The sequence below is a fragment of the Mesocricetus auratus genome, unplaced genomic scaffold (assembly GCF_017639785.1).
Source record: "Mesocricetus auratus isolate SY011 unplaced genomic scaffold, BCM_Maur_2.0 Super-Scaffold_4256, whole genome shotgun sequence".
Taxonomy (NCBI): Eukaryota; Metazoa; Chordata; class Mammalia; order Rodentia; family Cricetidae; genus Mesocricetus; species Mesocricetus auratus.
In genome coordinates, this window is record NW_024429182.1 from 56,988,856 (window position 1) to 57,010,801 (window position 21,946).

The 21,946-nt window shown below is 46.2% G+C and overlaps 1 long non-coding RNA gene across 1 annotated transcript; it reads left to right on the forward strand.

Moving 5' to 3' along the window:
• Window positions 1-811: 811 nt before the first annotated feature.
• On the forward strand, window positions 812-21,554 carry LOC106020962. Its single transcript, XR_001196347.3, has 5 exons — window positions 812-1,362; window positions 12,459-12,625; window positions 18,527-18,611; window positions 19,063-19,153; window positions 19,506-21,554. It is a non-coding gene; the product is annotated as an uncharacterized LOC106020962 (long non-coding RNA).
• Window positions 21,555-21,946: the final 392 nt, after the last annotated feature.

Below are 21,946 nucleotides of genomic sequence, written 5' to 3' on the forward strand. Positions count from 1 at the left end.
CGGGACACCTTCAAATACTGTATTCATGCTATCCTGGTTGTGCCTTCGAAGAGTCCATCTTCCATCCTTTGGATGGCTCCCTGAAAGTTAGAAAGTGAGGAAAGATTTGGGGGGGCTCCCTTCCCAGTTGAGGAATGGCTGCTGTCACCATAGATGATATTCCAGTGCTAAAAAGTTGCACTGGAATAACTTTTTGGCACCACCTCCCCAAACTGGAGGACAACCTGGCTGTTTTATCAGTAGGGACCCACTGGGGACTATGGAAGGGTCAGTTCTCAAGACCCAACATTTCCAGTTCCCGGTGGGGCTCACCCCTGGTATCCCTCTGGCTACAGGGCAGTGGAAGTTTGTTTACAAAGGAATATGTATATTCATTTTGAGACAGGTTCTTGCAGAACTCACAGAGTTCTGCCTCTGCTTTCCCAAATGTTGTGATTATAGGTGTGGGCCACCGTGCCCAGTAGTCTAAAGAACTAAAATTTGAATTGTGTGATTTACATGAACACCTGACCTTTGGCCAGTAGCTTCCTGAGTGGAGCTACTCTTCTGAAATCATCTACTCTTCTAGGCTAGTAGGTTTCTTGAGGGTTAATTTGTGCATTTGTTTTGGCTTTGTAGCAGACTGGCATAGCTACTACAGTAAAGGATTATGCCTACCTTTATAGTTCCTGGAGGCTGAAGTTTTGTCACAATAAAAGTAACTTGAGTCACCAGTGCTAAAGTGATGTCACAATAAAAGTCTTTTGAGTCTCCACCACGGACTACATGAGTATTCTTTTTGTTTAAAGGAGGAAAGAACAATCCTTGCATGTGCAGAGTTGGGCACCTGCTCTCTCATCAGCTCTCCACTATCTCCAGTGATAGGGATACCTCATGCCCAAAGTGGGGGATGAACATTGAAGGTCATGCAGGGTAGCTGTTTTTCTGTGTACTGTGTAATACATTAGGTTTTTAGTGGGTTCCTTTGTGTGCCAGGAACTGCTCCAATTGCTGGCTATGGGCAGCCTAGGAGCCATGGCCACTCTCTTTGGGACTTTTAGGCTCTGGTCACATCAATGCCAAGAAGAGAGTTTCCAGAATGCTTGATCAATCATGGTGGTGAGTTTTTTGTGGAGCAATTTCCTTCAAATTAAAACATCACATTCTGGAGGGAAGGTATTAAGACTAGGAAGTGAACAACTAACAAGTCTCAGAAGTCCCTGAAACTTACAAAGCCGCTTCTTCCCCAAGGACATGTGAACAGGAAGAGAGCCCATGCTCTGACCATGCTCATGCCAGAGCTCCAGGATTCCAGCTTTTGTGAGCCATCACCCATGCTGGTGTTTTTGGTGATACAGCTGCCTTTGAGTTATCTCTGATCCTGTAAGTAACCCCTCATCCGTACTCTTATAAGTAGTCCCAATCAACTGATTGATTTACCAAGCTGGACTTTGGTGGATCTTTCCTAGGTCTGCTGTTAGTTCACTGCTGTCAGTGAATAGGTGTTCATATGGCATCTCCCCAGGGAAATGTCACACAATAGCAGTTGACTTGCACTGTGGGTCTTAGAGGAGCTAAGTCTAGACTCTCACACCTGAAAAGCCTTTAGGGCTGAGAGAACCATTCCAGGGCAAGGCACAGAAAGGAAGCTCTCTTGAGCCCAGGAGCAGATGTAGGCAGGAGAAAGCCTGACAGATCTGGGTTAGACAAAATACAGACTTAGGCTCGTTCAGTCCCAATTGATGGGGTGGGGTAGGGAGCAATCCCATAGGCTCCAGGAGACTTGCCGAGAGGACTAATTGCAAGAGTATATGGGGGCCGCCTTGCAGGACCTGCACCTGTGAGCACCACATTTCATTGCCTAACATCCCACCGGCTTGGCTATGAGAACACTGGGAGACCAAGAGGCCAGCTTGGTAGGACATGTGTCAGGTAGGTACCCATAGAGTGCATCAAAGAAGGGCCCCTGTGATTAGCTCAGCCTGGCAATATCTCTTTTCTTGGCTCTCAGACCCCGTGATGAAGGCAGATGAGTGGTGTTAGGGAATGAGAGAGGAAACCTAAGCCTGGAATGGGAGGTTCTTCCCTGCTTTCCCCGGTCCAGCAGGTGTGGGAAGGTAGGAAGAGCAGGCCTTCATAGCCAGGGCTTGTCTCAAAAATTCTCCTATGAGTGTGACTTTGTACTGACTTCTCAGTTTCCCCAAGTGTGACAGAGATGCTGCAGAGTATCTCTAGGTGCATTAGGGCAAAATGTCCTTGTCACTTGGAGCAGGGCCTGGCCTGTAGGAAATTCAAGGTCAAGTCCTGTTTGGCCGAGTCCCAGGGTCTTGTGACTCACTCCACAGAGGACTCCTGCTGTGTGTGTTTGGCAGGAGGTAGGGGGAGGTTGTTGCAGAGCCACTCTCTCAGTTTCCTAAAACTCATGAAGATTACCCAAATGGACTGTTTATGCAGAGCTTGCTCAAGTGAGGATCTTGGCCACTGTCACTTCTGCTTGCTAGAGATTCATATGCAGGTCAGGGAGCAAGACAGCTGTGTACTGAAAGAGCTCAGCATTCCAAAACAACCAGAGCAGTGCCAGGCAAAACTCTTTTGAGCATCTCCATAGAGACAAGAAACACAGTCCTCCACTCTCCAAACGCCACACTCTCCTGGTATAGTACCTCATTCACCAGCAGTAGAAGGGGATCTGTCCTCTAGACCCGAGGAAGGACTCAAGATTTATAAAAGTCCCAAGCCTATGTCCTCCCAAGGAAGACTGGAGACTTCTCACCCGGAAAGGTCGGAGACAAGACAAAATGAAACAAACAAGACAGTCTCCGAATTTCTCCCGAGGGTTCTAGGCAGGATGATTCAGCAAGATGGAAATGGTACCACAGAAAAGGACATAGTACCATGGAAAAGGACAGTGTGCCGGTAAATGTTTAAAGTCACCTATGAGACATACCTATAGGCATCTCTGTGAGCGAGTTTCTAGATTACGTTGACTAAAGAGGGAAGACCCACCCTAAATGTGAGTGGTACCATCCATGGGCTGGGATCCTAGAGTGCATAAAAAACAGAAAGTGTACTGAGCACCAAAGTTCATCTCTCTGCTTCCTGATTGTTGGTGTAATATGGCCAGTTGTCTCAAATCCCTGAACCCATGTCCTCCCTGCCATTGTGGAATGTACCATTGAACTGTGAGCCTGAGTGAATCTTTTCTTCCTTAAGTCACTTTGTCAGATATTTTAGGCACAGCAACAAGAAAATTAATACTTGGATGAGTAAATATGTTTAACAATGTGGCACATATAAAATCAACATACAAAAGACAAACATATTTCTATAGACTACTAGTGAACAATTCAAAATGGAGTCTAAATGACCATCTTATTTAGAATAACAGCAGAAAGAATAGCCCATCTCATTTAGAATAGCAGCAGAAAGAACAACACATCAAGGGATGGAGTCACTTAGGGACATGTTTGATTCTTGCAGACTTGGAAGAAACTAGGGATCTAACTATGTGGGAAAGGATCTGACTTTCACGGGTCAAAGACAAAATTATCATTCAGGTAGTAACACTAAAGAATTTGTCTGGCTTTTTACATACTGATTCTAAATTTAAGGCTTTTTTCTTTTAGATTTTTAAAAAATTACATTCTATTTACTATGTGTGTATGTGCATACATGCATGCTATGGCATGTGTGTGAAGGTCAAAGGACAAATAGGTCCTCTCCTTCCAACATGTGTGTCTTATGAATTGAACTTAAGTCATCAAACTTGGCAGTAAGTACATTTATCCACTGAACCTTCTTGCCAACCTCTGATCCTAAGTTCACAGGGAAAGGCAAGGGACTCAGAATAGCCAAAACAACCTTGAAAAAGAACAAAGTTGGAGGATTTAAACTTCTTGATTCACACTACAAAGCTATAGTAGTCAGGAGAGTGTAGTTCTAAGGTCGGGTATGGTATAACATGGCTGTATTCCTAGCATTTAAAGGGTGAAGGCAGGAGAGTCAGGAGTTCAAAGCCAGCCTGGTCTACATGAGACCTTGTCTCCCAAAGTGGGGAGACAGAGAAACAGTATAAGTATAGCTATCTTTTTTTTTTTTTTGGTTTTATGAGACAGGGTTTCTCTGTTTTGGAGGCTGTCGGTCCAGCCTGGCCTCGAACTCACAGAGATCCGCCTGCCTCTGCCTCCTGAGTGCTGGGATTAAAGGTGTGCGCCACCAACGCCCGGCAAGTATAGCTATCTTAGTCTGCTTTATATTGCTGTGATAAATACCAGGATCAAACTCAATCTGGGGAGTGTCTTGGTTAGGGTTACTATTGCTGTGATGAAACATTATGACCCAAGCATCTTGGGGAGGAAGGAGTTTATTTGACTTAGACATCCATATAACTGTTAATCATCAAAGGAAGTTAGAACAGAAACTCAAAACATTACAGAGACCCGGAGGCAGGAGCTGATGCAGAGACCACGGTCAGGTGCTGCTTACTGGCTTGCTCTTCATGGATTTCTCAGCCTACTTTCTTATATAATGCAGAATGACCAGCCTAGGGATGGCCCCAGCCCTTCCACATCAATCACTAATTAAGAAAGTGCCTTACAGGCTTGCCTAACAGCCTGATCTTAAGGAGGTATTTTCTTACCTGAGATTCCCCCTGTCTCAAGTGACTTTTGCTTGTGTCAACTTGACATACAACTGTCCACTACAAGGAGGAAAAAGTTTATTTGGCTTATGCATCCCAATCATAGTCCATCATTGAGGGAAGCCAAGACAGGAACTGAAGCAGAGACCATGGAGAAGTGCTGCTTATTGACTTGTTCCTCATGCCTTGCTTACTTTGGTTTTTATATAACCCAGGGCCACTTGCTCAGGAGTGGCACCACCCATATCCATATTTAATAAAGAAATTGTCCCACAGACTTTCCTACAGGCCAGTTTGATGAAGGGATTTTCTCAATTGAGGTTCCATCTTCCTATGTAGCTTGTATCAGGTTGACAAAAATAACAAAACCAAACCAAAACAAAACAAAACAAAAATTAACCAACACAGTAGCAATGGAGATCAATGGGATAAATAGAATTGAAATTCTATAAATAGATCTTTGGTTTTAAAGGAGAGGACAACACAACTCAATAGGGAAAATTCTTCTTAGCATATGGCTCTGGTATAGCCATCCTTGTACACAGAAAAACCAAGGCCAATCTATCAAATATCATACCTGCCAACATTATGATCAAAATGAGACCTAGGGGCTAGAGGGGATGACTCAGTGGTTAAGAGCACTGACTGCTCTTCAGAGAGACCTGGGATCAGTTCCCAGCACCCGCATGGTAGCTCACAGCTACCTGTAACTCCAATTCCAGGGGATCTGAGGCCCTCATGTGTCTTCCATTGGCATTGGGCATGCATATAATGTGCAGACATGCCTGGAGGCAAAACACCTATACACATAAAATAATTAAAAATTAACTAAATAAAAATAAATCTTAAGTCAGGCAGTGGTGGTACACATCTTTAATCCCAGCACTTGGGAGACAAAGGCAGGCAGATCTATGAGTTTGAGGCCAGCCCAGTCTATAGAGCAAGTTCTATGACAGCCAGGATGAAATTCTACTTTTAAAAAAGAAAGAATAAGTCTTAGTGACCTTGTGTTAAACCCAATTTCCTTTCTAAGATCAAACACACAAGCAGCAAAAGAAAAAAATCAGAGGCACCATTCCATGGGCTTCGTATAAAAAATGTGAGATGAGCACCAGCATTCATCTCTCTGCTTCCTGACTGTGAGTGGACATGACCAGTCACCTCACCATCTGCTGTCATGCCTTCCCTGCCACGATCCTCAAACCAAGAGCCAAAATAAACCCCTTCCTCAAGTTGGTCTTGACAGGTATTTTGTCACAGCAATATTTGTACTAAAAAGGGAATTCCAAACATTGTATTAGCAAGATATTTCTATTGAGGAAAAGGGAATTGAAAGCCATATTTGCAAATCTGTCATGCTCCCAGAACTCAGCCAAACATTAGGCCAAGGAATGCCTTGGCAGGAATGAGCATTCTGCTCCTCTCTTTGGCTATCAGATTACTGAGACAATGGACCGAAAGAAATTAGGATTTTCCCAGAAATATGCTGGGAGAAGAAAAGGTTGAAGTGGTAGAACAACCAGAAGAGAGTTTTGTCTCCTGGAGAAGAGTTAATAATGGGCCAAGGGCCCACACCTTGATCAGGACTGCTTAGTTATGCATACCAGAGCTCTCTTAACCTTAACCTCACATCAGGATCCTGAAGATGGACTTGGGGCAGGGCATCTCTGGATCTCTCCGTCCTTTTTCCCAATGTAACCATGTTGGATAAATCTCCCCCCCCCCCCACTTTCTGCTTATTAATTTGTCTCTTTTAAAAAAGATTTGTTTTCATTTTATTTATGTGTAAATGTGTTTGTGTGAGTGCATGCTCTCTTTCTCTCTCTTTCTCTGTGTGTGTGTGTGTGTGTGCGCGTGTGCGCGCGCGCGGGGCCCATGCATTTGAACACACCTGTGGAGGCCAGTAGAAGTCTCTGGGGTTGTAGTTACAGGTTGTTGTGAGCTGTCTGGCAAGGCTGTGGTGATATATTATTTATGATTTATTAAAGCTTCCCTGAGGATTCAGAAAGCTAAGTCAGTCTCAAGCTATAGATATCAGGCAGTGGTGATACACACCTTTAATCCCAGCAGCCAGAAGCTAGGAGGTGAAGGTACACTTTTAATGCTAGTAATCAGGATTAAGAGGTAGACAGTTGTCTGTGAATCTAAGGCTACCTAGTTCTACACAAGACTGATCCATTCCTAAAGAGAAACAGCTCACACAAAGATGATCTCAGCAGCTGGGATCACACGCCTTTAATCTCAGCACTAGAGGAGTATAAAAGATAGGAGCAGGGTCTTCAGTAGTCAGCATCAGGGATTCATTCTCCAGGCACATTGAGGATTGGAAGACATTGAAGCATCAGGATTCTCCAGCTACACTGAGGAGAGGTTACAGTCTGAGATTTGGTGGAACCAGGGTCACCTTTCAGTCTGAGGTAGAGTAAGAGTTAGTGACCACCTGCTTTGCTTTTCTGATCTTCAGTTTGAAGCTTGAACCCCAATATCTGTCTCTGGGTCAGTTATTTATCATGCTACACAAGGATGCTCAGAATCAAACTTAGGTTCTCTGAAAAAGCTGCAGCTCTTTTAAATACTGAACCTTGACCAGTTGTTGGTGGCACACGCCTTTAATCCCAGCACTTGGGAGGCAGAGGCAGGCAGATCTCTGTGAGTTGGAGGCCAGCCTGGTCTACAGAACGAGTTCCAGGACAGGCTCCAAAACAATACAGAGAAACTCTGTCTCAAAAAAAACCCAAAAAACATAAATAAATAAATAAATAAATACGGAACCTTATCTCTAGCCCCTTAACTTGGCTTTTTTAGCTGGCTTATGAAGAATGGGTAGACAAATCTGGCTTGTTGGGACTCAGGCAATGACTCTAAATTCAGTAATGCTCTCTAGGTATGCAAGCACCCAGATACCCAAAGTGTTTCACTTCTCTACCCACATGGTAAATAGAGACCACAATATGGGCTGAACTTCCAGTAACTGTGGTCACCATACTCTATCCATACTCTATGTAATTCTGTATATGTGTGATAGGAATAGAAGAAGATTGTAGACAGAGTTTTCCCGCCCGGGAGCCACTTCCAAATAACCACTCAGAGTATAAATAATATTATTTATACCACTTAGTATTATTTATAAATGCTTGGTCGATAGCTCAGACTTTTTACCAACTAGCTCTTCCATTTAAATTAATCCATTTTTATTAATCTATGTTTTGCCGCATGACTCGTGGCTTTACCTATCCTATAACATGTCTTGTTCTCCTGGAGACTGGTTAGGATCTCTCTGATTCCATCCACCCTTCTTTCCCCCAGCATCCTCAATCTGATCAACCCACCTATACTTTTTGCCTGACTACCAGCCAATCAGCATTTTATTAACAATGAACATAATCCACAGCAGAAGATGGTAAGCTTTCAAGGGAAAGATTCATTTTTAAAAGTAACCTGTGACAGCTGACTGTTGTTCAACAAATAGCTGTCTTTGTACTGTCATGAGAGGAAAGTCTCTATTATCATAAAACCTCGGAAACCCCCAAATGAATCTGAATTTGTCTTGAAGGGATTGAGAGTCAAGAAATTTGGTCCATGTATTTACCCATATGTAGAAACATGTGCCTGTTCTCCCAAGGTCAATGAAAACACACCCATTCAGAAATGGATCCATGTACTTTCATGGCAGCATTTGTCATCATAACCAAAAAGTGGAACCAGGGCTGGTGAGGTGGCTCAGCAGTTAAGAGGGCATGGTGCTCAGTCATGGGGGCCTGAGTCTGGATCCCAGCACCTCAGCCAGTGGCCTACAATGCCCTGTAGCTCCAGCTCCCAGGGTTCTAATGTCCTCTCTGACCTCTATGGGCCCTGCATACTGCATGCATATGATGCACATACATGAAGTCAAAGCACCCATACACTTTATAATGACCGATGTTGGCAGATAACTTGACTACATCTGGACACCTGAAACTCAAGTAGTTGAACATCCCTGTGAAGGATTTACTTGATTGGATCGTTTGAGGTGGGGAGACCCACTCTAAATCTGGGCCGCACCTCCTGGAGGCAGCTCACATAAAAGGACGTGGAAGAAGGAAACTTACTTTTTCCCCCCTGTTTTCCCTCACTCTCTCTGTCTTGTTGGTGAGGCATTCCTTGGCTTGTGTTAGAACCTACTTTTTCAGGATTCCAGCATGTAGCAAAGACCAACATCTCTTCAGGAATCCTCCAGGACTCCACCACCAGATTGGGACTGCTGAGACAGCCAGTCTTGTGGACTGAACAACTACCAGATTCTTGGCTTTTCCACTGGGAGACTGCTATTGTTGGACTACCCAGACCACAATCTGTAAACAATTCTAATAAATTCCCTTTAAATATATATTAATATATACTCATTGTATCAGTTCTGTTCTCTTAGAGAACCTAATGCATACATAAAAATAAAATAATATGCCTGGTGAGGTGGCACACACCTTTAATTCCAGCACTAGAGAGGCAGAGGCAGAGGCAGAGGCAGATGGGTCTTTGAGTTCAAGGCCAGTGTGGTCTACTAATTAAGTTCCAGGATAGCCAGGGTTACACAGAGAAACCCTGCCTCTTTCCACACAAATACACACACACACACACACACACACACACACACTTAAGTAGAAACAACAAGAATACCCATCATGTGACATGTCAACATGGCATTGTCCAGACCACAAAGTATCAAGGAAGCTATAATACATGTGATAGCTCTGATGAGCCTTGATAATGCTGAGTCAGGTATGGTGACACATGCCTGTAACCTAGAAGACAGAGGCAGGGGGATCTCCATAAGTTCCAGGCCAACCAGGACTATAAAGTAAGACCCTAAAACAAAGCAAAGCCCTTAAATGTTTTGTTGACGAAAGAGGCTGGGTGTGAAAGACCATGTATTCAACACTTCCTTTTAAAGTGCTGAGGAAAGTCGGGTGTAGAGTGTACGCCTTTGATCCCAGTACTTGAGAGGCAGAAGCAGGTGGATCTCTAAGTTCCAGGCCAGCCTTGTTTACATAGAGAGTTTCAGGATACCTAAGGCTTCATAGAGAGACACTGTCTTAAAAAAAAAAGTGCTTACTGGTGGGGGAAGGTGCTTGGTCCTGCTTCAACAAGGTGATGGGACAGACTTAGTTGACTTCCTAGGGGAGGCCATACCCTCTCTGAGGAGCAGATGGGAGGTTGGGTGAGGGGAAGGTGAGGGGAGCAGGAGGAGAGGAGGGAGGGGAACTGGGATTGGAATGTAAAAACATAAATAATTAAAACTTTAAAAGTGCTGAGAGTATGTAAATTAATAGTGGCAGAATGATAGCACTAGAAGGGAGGCTTGCCATTGCCTGGAGCTTAGAGGGTGGTGGTACCTGAGAGATCGCAGCCCATCTTTGGGGTATGAAAGTGATCTATGATTAGGCAGTGGTTTGGGCTGCACACTTCTGACTACTGAGAACATGGACTCCAGTCTATCCATGGGAAGCTTTTATGGTAGATGAATCGTGGCTGCATAAGATCTGAAATATCTCCAAACACAGATCAGGTGGGCCTCCACAGCAGGTGGCTGGTCTGGTCTGAGAAAGGAGGAGTAGGAGCCGGGCAGGCAGGATGCCTTGGGGTTGATTTGCAGAGCATACTTGGGAGTTCTCTAGTTAGTTCTGCCGGAGTTCAGAGACCCAGACTTTTTTGTACTGTGTCCTGATGCTTAGGGCTTATTACATAGAGGTTAGGCTCTCCTTCCCAAGGGTTCTGAATCCTAGAGTCCTGTGTGGACATTGTACCTAGTTATCTTTAACTGTCAACTTAGCACAGCCTAGAGTCACCTGAGAAGGACATCTCAGTGGAAGGATTGTCCAGATCAGATTGGCCTGTGGGCATGTCTATGGGGGACTGTCTTGATAGTTGATGAAGAAGGGCCCATCCTACTGTGGGCAGCACCATTCCCTAGGCAGGTAGCCTTGGGGTATATAAGAAAGCTAGCCAAACATGAGTCTGCAAACAAACCAACAAGCAACATTACTCCATGGATTCTGTTTCAAGTTCCTGCCTAGTTTTCCCTCGATAGACTGCAGTCTGGAAGCATAAGCCGAGTAAACAATTTCTTCCTCTAAGTTGATTTTTCATCATGGTGTTTTATTACAGTAACAGAAAACAAACTAAAACAGGAAGTCATTTCTCATTCTGGTCATCACATTTAGTAGACCAGGAAAGGACCTGTCACCCACTCAGGGAACTTAGACGAGCCAGAAGTGGGTGAGAAAAAAGTGATCCCTATCCAGCAGTGGTGGCTGAGTGGTTAAGCAGAAACATAATTGAGGCCTATGCCCGACACTTGGTTAGCATGTAGACAAAGACCCCAGACCAGAAGCATGGGAAGGGAGTGAGAGGAAAGGCTAGAGTCTGAGCCTGGCCCTAGGGACCCTAGAGACTCAGGCTCTGGACTGTGCTTTTTAAGTGTTCCCTGTGGACAACCAGCAGGGGGTCAGAGAAATCCACAGGGGCAGCAGTGCAGGGTCAGGAAGAGCCATCAGTGGCTGGCTTGTGGACAGAGATTGTCAAGAGGTCACCAGCAAGGGAGACCTTCCTGCCTCAGGGATAACAAACAGCCCCAACTTGTAAGGTTTTCAAAAGGCCCAAACCATCAAGCCTTCAGAGTCAGGAGGGAAGGGAGCTCAAGGCAGGGCCCTGTATGACAGGCTGTGAGTGCCAAGGGCTTGTGAGCTTGCCTGTGATTGGCCTGCACACGTGCATGGAACAGTTTGCCGTGAGGTGCTGGCTTTGTGCTGGGAGCCCTGGACTTGCTGAGCCCAGGAGAGCACGTTGGCATGTGCTGGGAGCACTGAGATGTGGGATCTGTTCAACTCTCAGGGAGCTTGTAGAGGTCACATGTGGGTCAGGATGAGTCTCCCCAGGAGCTGCAGGGACCCAACCCCCCTTCAGTCCCGCTATTGGAGGAAGAAGGCAGCAACAATTTCTGGATTCCTTAGGGGTGGGGTGGCTACTGCAGCTGTGGGAAGAACAACGCTTTGCTGGCCTCTGGAGGACTGTGACCCTGACTGTGACTGACCAGACATTGCACCCCTACTGTGGGACCCTTGCTTCCTAGGATAGTACAGGCCCAGGGCAATAGCCTGGCCAAGTACACACAGTTCTCTGAGGTAGAGAGGGCTGGTCAGAGCTTCATATTTTTTCCACCTCAGGACTTCTCCTCGTAGGCAGTGGAATCCGGAAATCTGGACTGAGCCAGCAAGAGGAGGCCCTGTCCCTGAGGAGAGGGTCAGATGGCTCACTGTCTGGGCTGGGGGTGGAGCTTCAGCCTACAGGGCTACTCCTGCCTTATGTTTCCAGTGTCACTCTGTGCTAAGACCCCAGTAGTGCTGCCTGCTAGTGTGAAGCCAGGGTCACCTTCACTATCTACCCAGGAATCTTTGCTCAGCCCTGGGAGTAGTAGCCTATTAAGACCCATCTCCTGAGAAAAGAAGGGTTCTGAGGAGTGACCAGTTCTGGCTGTGTTGTTCTTGGTGCCTCCATTCCTGTGGAATGCAAACTTAGGAAGGCCCAGCAACCTGACTCCTACCTCTGTACCATCACCATGGATGGGAGGGATTGGAGCCTAGGGACAGCCTGGGAAATTATCTCCTGCCTCTGCAGTGACCAGGCTCACACAGGGCAGGTACCCACCTGGCCCAGCCCCCTTCTGATCAGAGTCAGGCTGCCCTAAACATAGCCTTAGCCCCTCTTTCTCCAGGCTGTATTACTGAGAACATAGAGGGCACATTGAGACTCTAGGACCTTTGGTCTGTCACAGGGGCTCTTCCTGATCTTGTCTCTTACTGTTTAGACTCTACCAGGGGCTGCCTAGACAAGCTATACCCACGGTTGACTTCAGTTGCTCACCGAGTTCCGTGTGACCAGGCTACACATGGGAAGCCAGCTTTTCTGAAGGGGACTCTGAAGTTCCCACGGAGAGACTGCAAGAGGAGATTCGAAGAAGTGCACAGTGCTTAGGTAAAGAAGGTGTGGGTGGTCAAGTGTGTCCCCTATTCACCTCCAGCCTAGACCCTGATAGGTCAAGGGGTCACTGGGACTGGGGTGGCGAGGCCACTGCGGGATGGAGTAGAATGTAGAGAGAAGGTGAGTGGGTCTACTCAATGAAGAACCTGAAGTCTGGATTGAAGGAAAACCTTTCAAAGCAAGGAAGCAGCTGGGAATACTCAGGGGAAAGCCAGGAAGTGTGGACGCCGTGGGAGAAAGTTCCAGAATCTTTAACTGTCTCTGATTCTCATTTCCTCAAGCATGAATGAATGACCAAACCAACTTGGGCTAAGCTGTGGGAGAAGGAAGTGGGAAGGTGCTTTAAAGGGAGTGTGTGACTGGGAGGGTGGGGCTAGGCCTCAGTACCAACCAGCGAGTGGGTGGGGGAATGGCTGGGGCCAGGATCTAACATTAAGGAAAAGAAATAGCCATCAGTACTGCCTGCTATTAATTTTTTTTGCAGTGGAACTGGGCTCTGGTTTCCAGATCAATACTAAGTAATTAAGAGAGAAAAAATATTAAATAAGGCTCAGAGGTCCAATCTTTGTGGCAGATAAGAGAATCGGGAGACTCTGCAAAGGACATTGGCAGGGACTGGGAAAGGCTGAGGTGACAACTGGTCTAATAGCAGCTTCTTGCAGCCCAGGTGGGCAATGAGGAAGCTGAGTGGTTCAAAAGCCTCATGACAGTGCACTATGGGGAGAAGGAAAGAGAGAGAAGAAAGGAGACACAGATTCAGAGGCCACTAGAGAGAGGTCCGGGGGGAGGGGCTGAACTCCAGGTGTGGTGTAGGATGGGGATCCAGCAAGGAGTCCACATTCTGACTTTATCCTTCTCCTTCTAGCATGCCAGGGGATGGTATAATGCTGGCTGTCCCAAGTTTAAGCCAAGACCCACTGCACACTAGGTCAATCACAGTAAGGCCAGCTGGTACTATGAATCAGCATCTGCAGGATGCATACACTTCTGAACCCCAAATGCCACCATCAAGTGGGGATACTAGGTGCAGACACTGCATCTGGTGGGGTAGAATATTCTCTATCTCAGTCTCTAACTCAGTGCCTAGATGATACATGGACTGAGATAGGAAGGGCCCATGGTGTAGGTGGATCCACAGGCCTGCATGTCTCTGTGGGCATCTGTCTTTCCAGCCAGATCAGAGGCTTCTGCTTCCTCGTGCTCCATCTAGGAAACCCAGGATCCATGCTTTCCTGTCCTATAAGGAGGCTCCTGCCCATAATAGTATCTAGGTTCTGACCCTAGGCTTTGGGTCCCTAGCCTGACAGTCCCACAGCACCTGCCTAGGACAGGATCCTTGTACACCATGAACTTGCACTGTTATAAGAGTGGAGATGACTTTCAAGCTAGCTTTGATGGCCCGAGGGTACCTTTGGAGCTGATGTAGCCCTTTGGAGGCACCAGAAACTGAGAGAAAGGTATTGTCCTTTTGTCCCTCTATCAGTCATTGGAATGCCTCCCAGAAGGGACAAGAACTCAGATGAGGCAACCCTATAAGCTGGAGCATCTCTAGTAAGGAGGGTCAAGAGTGTACAGAGGCCTGCTCCATTTACTGTATCTCCACCCTGACACAGAGACCGATGAGAGGAACTTATTAGGGATATTGGCATCTATGGTTGTAGATACAGAGAAGTCCCATGATGAGTCCCATGTGTGGTCTGGAGACCCAGGGGACCAGCTACTGAGGTTCAGCCCAACTTTAAATGCCTTAGAACCAGGGGAGCCAATAAACTAATACAAAACCCAGGCTTGAAGGCCTGCAGTCAGGGGTCAGGTCTGTCAGTGAAGGGCCTGGATGCTTGGCTCTCCCAGAGAGCCCAGAGGTCTGACATCCAGGGACAGAATTATGCCAGGAGGATGAGGCGAGGGGAGGGGAGAACTTCACTGTTTTCCATCAGGACTTTCAGCTGCTCAGATGGTGCTACCCACATTGGTTAAGGTGGGTCTTCCCCATAGCCACCTTTTCAAGTTTCAGTATCTTCCAGAAAAACCTCCAGAGACCAACTCAAGAGCAGTGCTTTTTCATCTATCTGAGCAGTCCACAACCCAAGTCAGGCTGACACTCTTAACTGCCAAGTTCATCCATGTCAACAGGATATATTCACAGTGATGTAGCTAGGGCCACATGACTACCCTATAACATCTCCCTAAGTCCCTCTTTGTCTCCTAGTAGACTACAAGGCCATGGTTCTACAAAGCATGAGCCAAACCTGTGCTGTATCCCAAGCATCCCTTGAACCCTTCCCCAGAGGAGAATGTGTAGTCCTTAGGTGATGTTTGCTCTCTCCTTGACATCCATATAATTCAAAGACTAGGGGTCACATGATTCAGGAATAAGCTAGGGAAGAAACATGAAGGAAACATTCTGATTCCTCACATGTGGACTATATACCCACAGGCACTTTCTTTAAAAGAAAAAAAGATAAGTTTGCTGGGTGTAGTAGTGCACAATTTTAATCCCGAATTTAGGAGGCAGTGGAAGATGGATCTTTGTGATTTCAAGGCCAGCTGGGTCTACATAATGAGTTCCAGGCCAGCTACAGCTACACAGCAAAAAACTGAAGGGTTTTTTAAAAATGTATTTTTAGTTTATGTGCATGGGTGTTTTGTACCACATGTGTGTCGTTCTCATGGAGGCCAGAAGAGGATGTTGGATCCTCTGGAACTGGAGTTACAGGCAATCGTGAGCTGCCACACTGGTACTATGAACCATATCAAGTCCTCTGCAAGAGCATCCAGGGCTCTTAACTGCGGTTACATCTCTCTAGACACATTATTAAAAAAAGAAGTGCTAGAGTGACTGGGTGTTGGTGGCACACACCTTTAGTCCCAGCACTCAGGAGGCAAAGGCAGGTGGATCTCTGTGAGGTTGAGGCCAGCCTGGTCTACAGAGAGAGTTCCAGGACAAGCTCCAAAGCAATACAGAGAAACCCTGTCTTGAAAGCCCCCTCCCCACCCCGGCAAAAAAAAGGGGAAAAAAAGAGGAAGTGCTGTGACCACTGCACTCTTTGCAGATGTCTCTGGTCACATCACCCTAGCTAGCATTAGGAAATGCCTTCTTCCACCACCCTTTCTGCAGCACATTTGTCCTTGGCTGCTTAGTTTTTACTGGCAGGTAACCTACACTTTTCCCTGGCCTGTGAGTTCTTGTGTTCCTATTGACCTTAACCCGGTGACACTAGGGACACCCTAAGGGAGCCCTGAACTGCAGATCTCTCCTGTAGCCATGGTCAGACATTCTACCAATCCTAACTTCTCCTCAGCCTGAGGAACTCAGATTGACTGTGAGGAGTAGGGGAGGGGAAAGGGGGATCTTAGCAGCCAGTTCAAGACGATGTCGAACCTCCTTGCAGAAGTGCTACCTATTCTGGAAACAAGATTTCTAGGCCAGCAGAGCATAAGGTTGTACAAACAGGAAAAAATTGCTGTTAGGTCTCCAGGGGTGGTGGTTAGTGGTTCCATTCCCATACCTACCCCTTGATTTCTGGACCCATGAATCATGACTATGGGAGAAACAGTATGGGACATGGGACACTGAGTCAGAGAACATTCAGCCTTCTGGAGAATTCTGCCTCAGCTCTATTAGGCACTGCCACCCAGTTGGTGCTGTGCCTTATCTTCAGGCTATAAGCCAGCTGTTTCAGAGTGGTGGAGACAGCGTTAGACTCATGAATGACATGGATGTGGCCTCAGGCCATGCTTTACTTGTTGGCAAGTGTGTTCCTTTCCTAGAGGCAATGCAGTATCCCTGAGGTTAAAATGGCTGACCACAAACATGATGCTTTATACCAGCTTTTGGGAGGTGACTCATTTACAGGAGGGCAGAACCCTAACAAATGGGAACCATGTTCTTATAGAAGGAGTGAGGGATGTGTCCACTTGTTCTTCCGTGCTAGGACACAGCAGGGAGGTACCATCTGGGAGGAACAGGTCTTCTCGATCTTCAACTTCTCATCCTTTCAGAGACAAATTTCTGTTTGGGGGTTACCAGTCTAGGGCTGGGGAGACAGCTCAGTTGGTAGTACTTGCTTTGAAAGCATGAGGTCTTGAATTCAATCCCCAGAACCCACATTTAAAAAAATTCTGGTATCCTGGTGTCTGCTTATAATCCCAGTGCTGAAAAGACAGAAATGAGGGTGGGGGTGTCACTGGGGCTCACTGGCCACCCAGATTAGTTGTAGTGGCTTGAGTGAGAAGTGTCCTATACAGGCACTAGCATTTGAACACCTGGTTCCCAGTGGGTGATGCTGTGTGGGGAAGCTTAGGAGGGCAGCCTTGCTGGAGGGGGCAGATAAGCTTTGAGTGTTTATAGCCTTGTACTACTTCCAAGTCACTCTCTCTGCATTGTGCTTACAGCTTTCCATGGTTAAAGATCTGGTCTTTCCATGTATGCTGCTTGTTGCTATGCCTTCCTGCTATGCTGGATTCTTATCCCTCTGGAACTGTAAGGGAAAATAAACTCTTTCTTCCATAAGTTGCCTTTGGTCATGGTGTTTATTGCAGTAATGGAGGAAAGTACACCAGAGCTCCAGCTGAGCTGTATCCCAGCTCCTTGCTTGTATTTCTTCCCCAACTTTCTTTGCCAAACATTTTCTAATCAAGTTTATTCAAAGTCCCTACTCATTCAGTAAAACCACTAGACATAGTTTAATAACTGGTTTATAATCCAGGTCTAGCCATTTCTCTTCCTAAGCAAAGGACATAGCATAGTTCACTGGCCAACAAAGCTCTGCCATCTGGGAGGGTCCCCTCACCCCTGTCAGGGTGTTCAAAGAGGTCTGCAATGCTGCAGCTGTCAACTTGTAGGGTGTACCTACATAACTCTGATGCCTTACTTAGGATTTCTATTGTGAGAAGACACCAAGACCAAAAACAACTTGGGGAGAAAGAGGGTCATTTCATCTTATACTTACATGTCACAGCCTATCACTGAGTGAAATCAGGGGGGAACTCAGAAAGGGCAGGAACCTGGAGTCAGGAACTGAGATAGAAGCCATGGAGGAGTGCTGCTCACTGGCTTGCTCCTCATGGTTGCCCAGCCTTCTGTCTTATACCACCCAGGACCATCCACCCAAGGATGGCACCACTGCCTGTGGAATGGCTCCACCCACATCAATCATCAGTCAAGGCCAGTTTGATGGTGACATGTTTTAAACTGAAGTTCCCTTTTCCAAAATGACTCTAGCCTGTGTCAAGTTAACATATAATTATCCATCACAACTTGGTAAGCAAGACACAGGTCATCCCTTATTCTGCTAACTGGTCATAGGACACTCTCCATGAGGCCACAAGCTGTCAACTGGGAGGAGCAAAGAGCAGTGACATCTGGGTCACTTCTGCCTGATGCTTACTCTGTGCCTTCAGGGCCCACGTAGACCCAATCAGATAGCTCACTTCCTTCTGATGATACCTTGTTGCTGGACACACCCAGCTTTATGACATGTGGTTCATCATGGGCAGCTTAAAATGCACAGTAATGTGTGAGACGTGTTTCTATGAATACTCAGTAGCAACCAAGAGCAGCGTCTCTTTAGGGAAGTGGTTATTTGCAAATAAGGACAGGACCTCACTCCACAATCTGGCGGGGCAGTCTGCTGCTAGTTCCCCATGGGGTCAAACCAAAGCCTCTGTTACTACAGTCCCAGCACTTCTGTGAGAGTCAAAGAGCCCTCATGGAAGAACATCTGAACTTGTTGGGGAGCTGCCTCCTGTTGGGAACCATATGCATTGCTTAGTATGTTGCCCGAACAACATAATCAAGTAAGGAATATGGATAGGCCCATGAGAGGCTGTGCTTTCTTTTGGTTTGGGCGGGGGTCATGTGATAAGAAAAATAACTTATCTTTCCCTGGACAGGATGTTTTGACATGCCTAGACATCTTACGATGAAATTCGTTTGAATTGACTTCCATCTCTGACCCACCCAGTGTCTTACCAAGAAGTGAGTAGTTGCTACTTGTGAATTGCTTAATTCATTCAACATGACATCAGTGCAACAGGCCAACAATGAGGAGGAAGAGAAATGTTGTTAAGGTCCTTGTGAACCAAACTGTGAACCAGGGCTGGGGAGCAGATACTTTGAGGGAGGATGGGGAAGGTGGCCTTGCCAGATGAAAGCACACTGACTCTGATGGGCTTCATGGTGGGACAAGGGTATGGAAAGAGGTGTTTCCAGTCATTGTCTACATACCAGCCACCAGGGCACATGTTCATGCACCCAGCTGGGTAGCATCTAGTAGGGAATCTATGACTGGAGTTAATACCTGAGACAGATCCCACTATCTTCCTCTATGGTACTCCTGTCAATGACTCAGGCCAGTAGGAGAGTTGGATGTGCCAACTGAAGGATCCTGCTGCTGGCTAAGCAGATCTGTTCCTTTTTTCTTTTCTAGATCTAAGGAAATGGTCACAGAATGGAATTGGGGACCTATAAGCTCGCAGTGAGATGGACTAGACCTACACTCTATGGATCTTCTTACCTCTGTAAGTCCTGACTCTGTCTGGGGGGCCACCATGAGGATCTAGTCTTTTGGAATCTGTCAATATAGAGCCAGTTCTGAGTAGGCCCTAAACACACGGCTCATTTCCTCTTCTCCAGTGTAGCATACCTGAGAAAGGGTCTTGGGTCCACTTGGGGGAAGGTGGATGGAAAGATCAACAAGAAACCTTATGGGTATTGTGCCCAGGATTTCTCCTGCAGTGAACCAGGCCTCCCCTTCATGCATGAGCTCAGATCCATAAACTTGCTCAGGTCTGGGAACTGCTGGAGTCTGTGACCTTTTTTTTTTTTTTTGACCTTTTGTTTTTATGACTCAAGTTACACTTTTGTTCTCAGATCCTGGAAGTTTTCCATAGAAAGATCAAGCAAGAAGTTAGCAGACGTTCTATCTGTTTCCCCGAAGGAACACCATGATCAATCAGCCAGCACTACAGGTCTGTACTGGCCAGACTGCTGAGACTGGCTGAGCCTCTGCTCTCCATTATAGTAACTTCAGCCACTGGGCCTGTCCCTTCTGAGAGCCCCCACATGGTCCATGCCACCCTGGAATCCAATGACTGTCACTGATTTGAGTTTTCCAATAGATTAGCTTTGGTTCCCACTGTACAGTACAGTCTTCAGGGATGAGCAATCATAGGACAGTGGAAGGGTACCCAAGTCTGTTTCTCATAGTCATTGTGAAAGTCAGCCTTCCGGACCTTTCCATTGTGGGCAAACAAGCTTAACAAGTTAAATCCAATCTAGAATATTCAATTTCCTGTGTCTTTCATTCACCCCTCTACATTAAAACCATTGAAAGTCTCCTATTTCTGATTCTTTCTCTGTGGCCACCACATACAGACATACACACACACACACACACACACACACACACACACACACACACAGAGTCTAACTAACCAACTAACTAATTAACTAATACCTAACTAGTCTTTGTTGTGTTTTGTTTTGTTTTGTTTTGTTCAAGACAGGGTTCACCATACTGTTCTGTCTGTCCTGGCACGTGGTTTGTAGACCAGGATAGCATTAATTTCAGATATCTCCTTTCTCTGTCTCCTAAGTGCTGGGAATAAAGGAGTGCACCGCCATGCCTCAGTTTCATCCTTGTGATTCCTGAAGCTGTATCATTAGATACACAGGTCTGTGTTCAGTGCTCTGATACTGATACATCTGTTCTGATCCAACTTTATGTTTGACCCTGTCCTACCTCTCAGTCTCATTTGATATCTATTACCACATGAGTTCAAATTATTTCCTTTTCACTACATTTCTGTCTTTTTAAAATGGAGAACTCAAACAGTTCTTCTCAAGTATAGTGCATATCCTTGTGGGTCACATACTGTTCTGTACCAGGACCCATGTATACCTATGAGTCTAGAAACAATTGTGCTGGTGAGTTTTCATTGTCAGCTTGACATAAACCTAGAGTCACTAGGGAAAAGGGAACCTCAATTAAAGAACTGCCTCAATCAGATTGACTTATGGCCATATCTGTGAGAGATTGCCTTGACTGATAATGGATGTGGGAGGGCCTAGTCCACGGTGGGTGTCAGCATCTCTGGACTGGTGGGCTTGAGCTGCCTAAGGAAGTTAGCTGGGCATGAGCCAGAGATCAGGCCAGTAAACATCCCTCCATGGTTCCTGACTCCTGGTTTCTGTCTTGAGCTCTTGTCCTGACTTCCCTCAGTGATAGGCTATTACCCAAAGGTAAGACAAATAAATCCTTTCTTCCCCTAGTGGCTTTTGTCCATGATGTTTATCACAGCAAGGGAAGAACAAGGTAGGACCCACAGGGAGGGGTGGTGCTGGAAGGAACCAGTATTGTCCTGCCTGGTAGCTACTTCCGGAAAGGTCATAGCAATTCCCTTGGGCATTACAGACTTCCCCCAGGTAAACATGGAGGCCCCATCTATGGGGTAGGAATCAATTATTTGATTTTAAAATTTTATTTTATTTTTAATTGTGTGTGTATGTATGCTGCATATGTGGGAGAGGAGTACCCACAAAGTCCAGAGATATCAGATCCTCTGGAGATAGTGTTGTAGGTAGTTGTGAATCACCTGACAAGGGTGCCAGCGGTTGAACTCAGGTCCTCTGGAAGAGCACTATGTGCTCTTCACCACCAAGCCATCTCTCCTGCCTATGGGAACCACACTTGCTATCAAGAGAGGTTCATCAGAACACAGGGTCTTGGTGTCCTCAGCTTCATGACGGCCTTCCCACATGACCCATCCCAGCTTTCAGGATCTATTCTTTCCCAGTCAGTGTCCTCATTTAAACAATAGATTTACCTTGCCTTGTGATCCAGTGAGTCTAGAATAAGGTTCTGTGGTGGTATATTATTTATGATTTATTAAAACTTGCCTGAGGATTCAGAAAAGCAGAGCAGCCAGCCACTAGCTCTTGCTGGCATCAATTATAGCACAATAAATAAAAGACCAAGAGACTGATATTGGGGTTCAAGCTTCAAGCCGAAGATCAGAAGAGCAAAGCAGCCCAGCCACTAGCTCTTTCTTACCTCTACCTCAGCTCAGACCAAAGGGGCGATGCTTAAACTGTTCTCGACTTCACTGCTCCTCAGGTTCACTCAGACTGCTATGCTGTCCTCAACTTGGCTAGAGACTCCTGACACTGAATGTCCCTACCTTTTATACCTCTTAAATTCTGGGATTAAAGATGTGAGCTCTGATTTACTCTCCAGTATCCCAGGGTGGTCTTGGACCCAGAGATCCATCTACCCTCTTAATCCTGAGTTCTGGGATTAAAGGTATGCATCA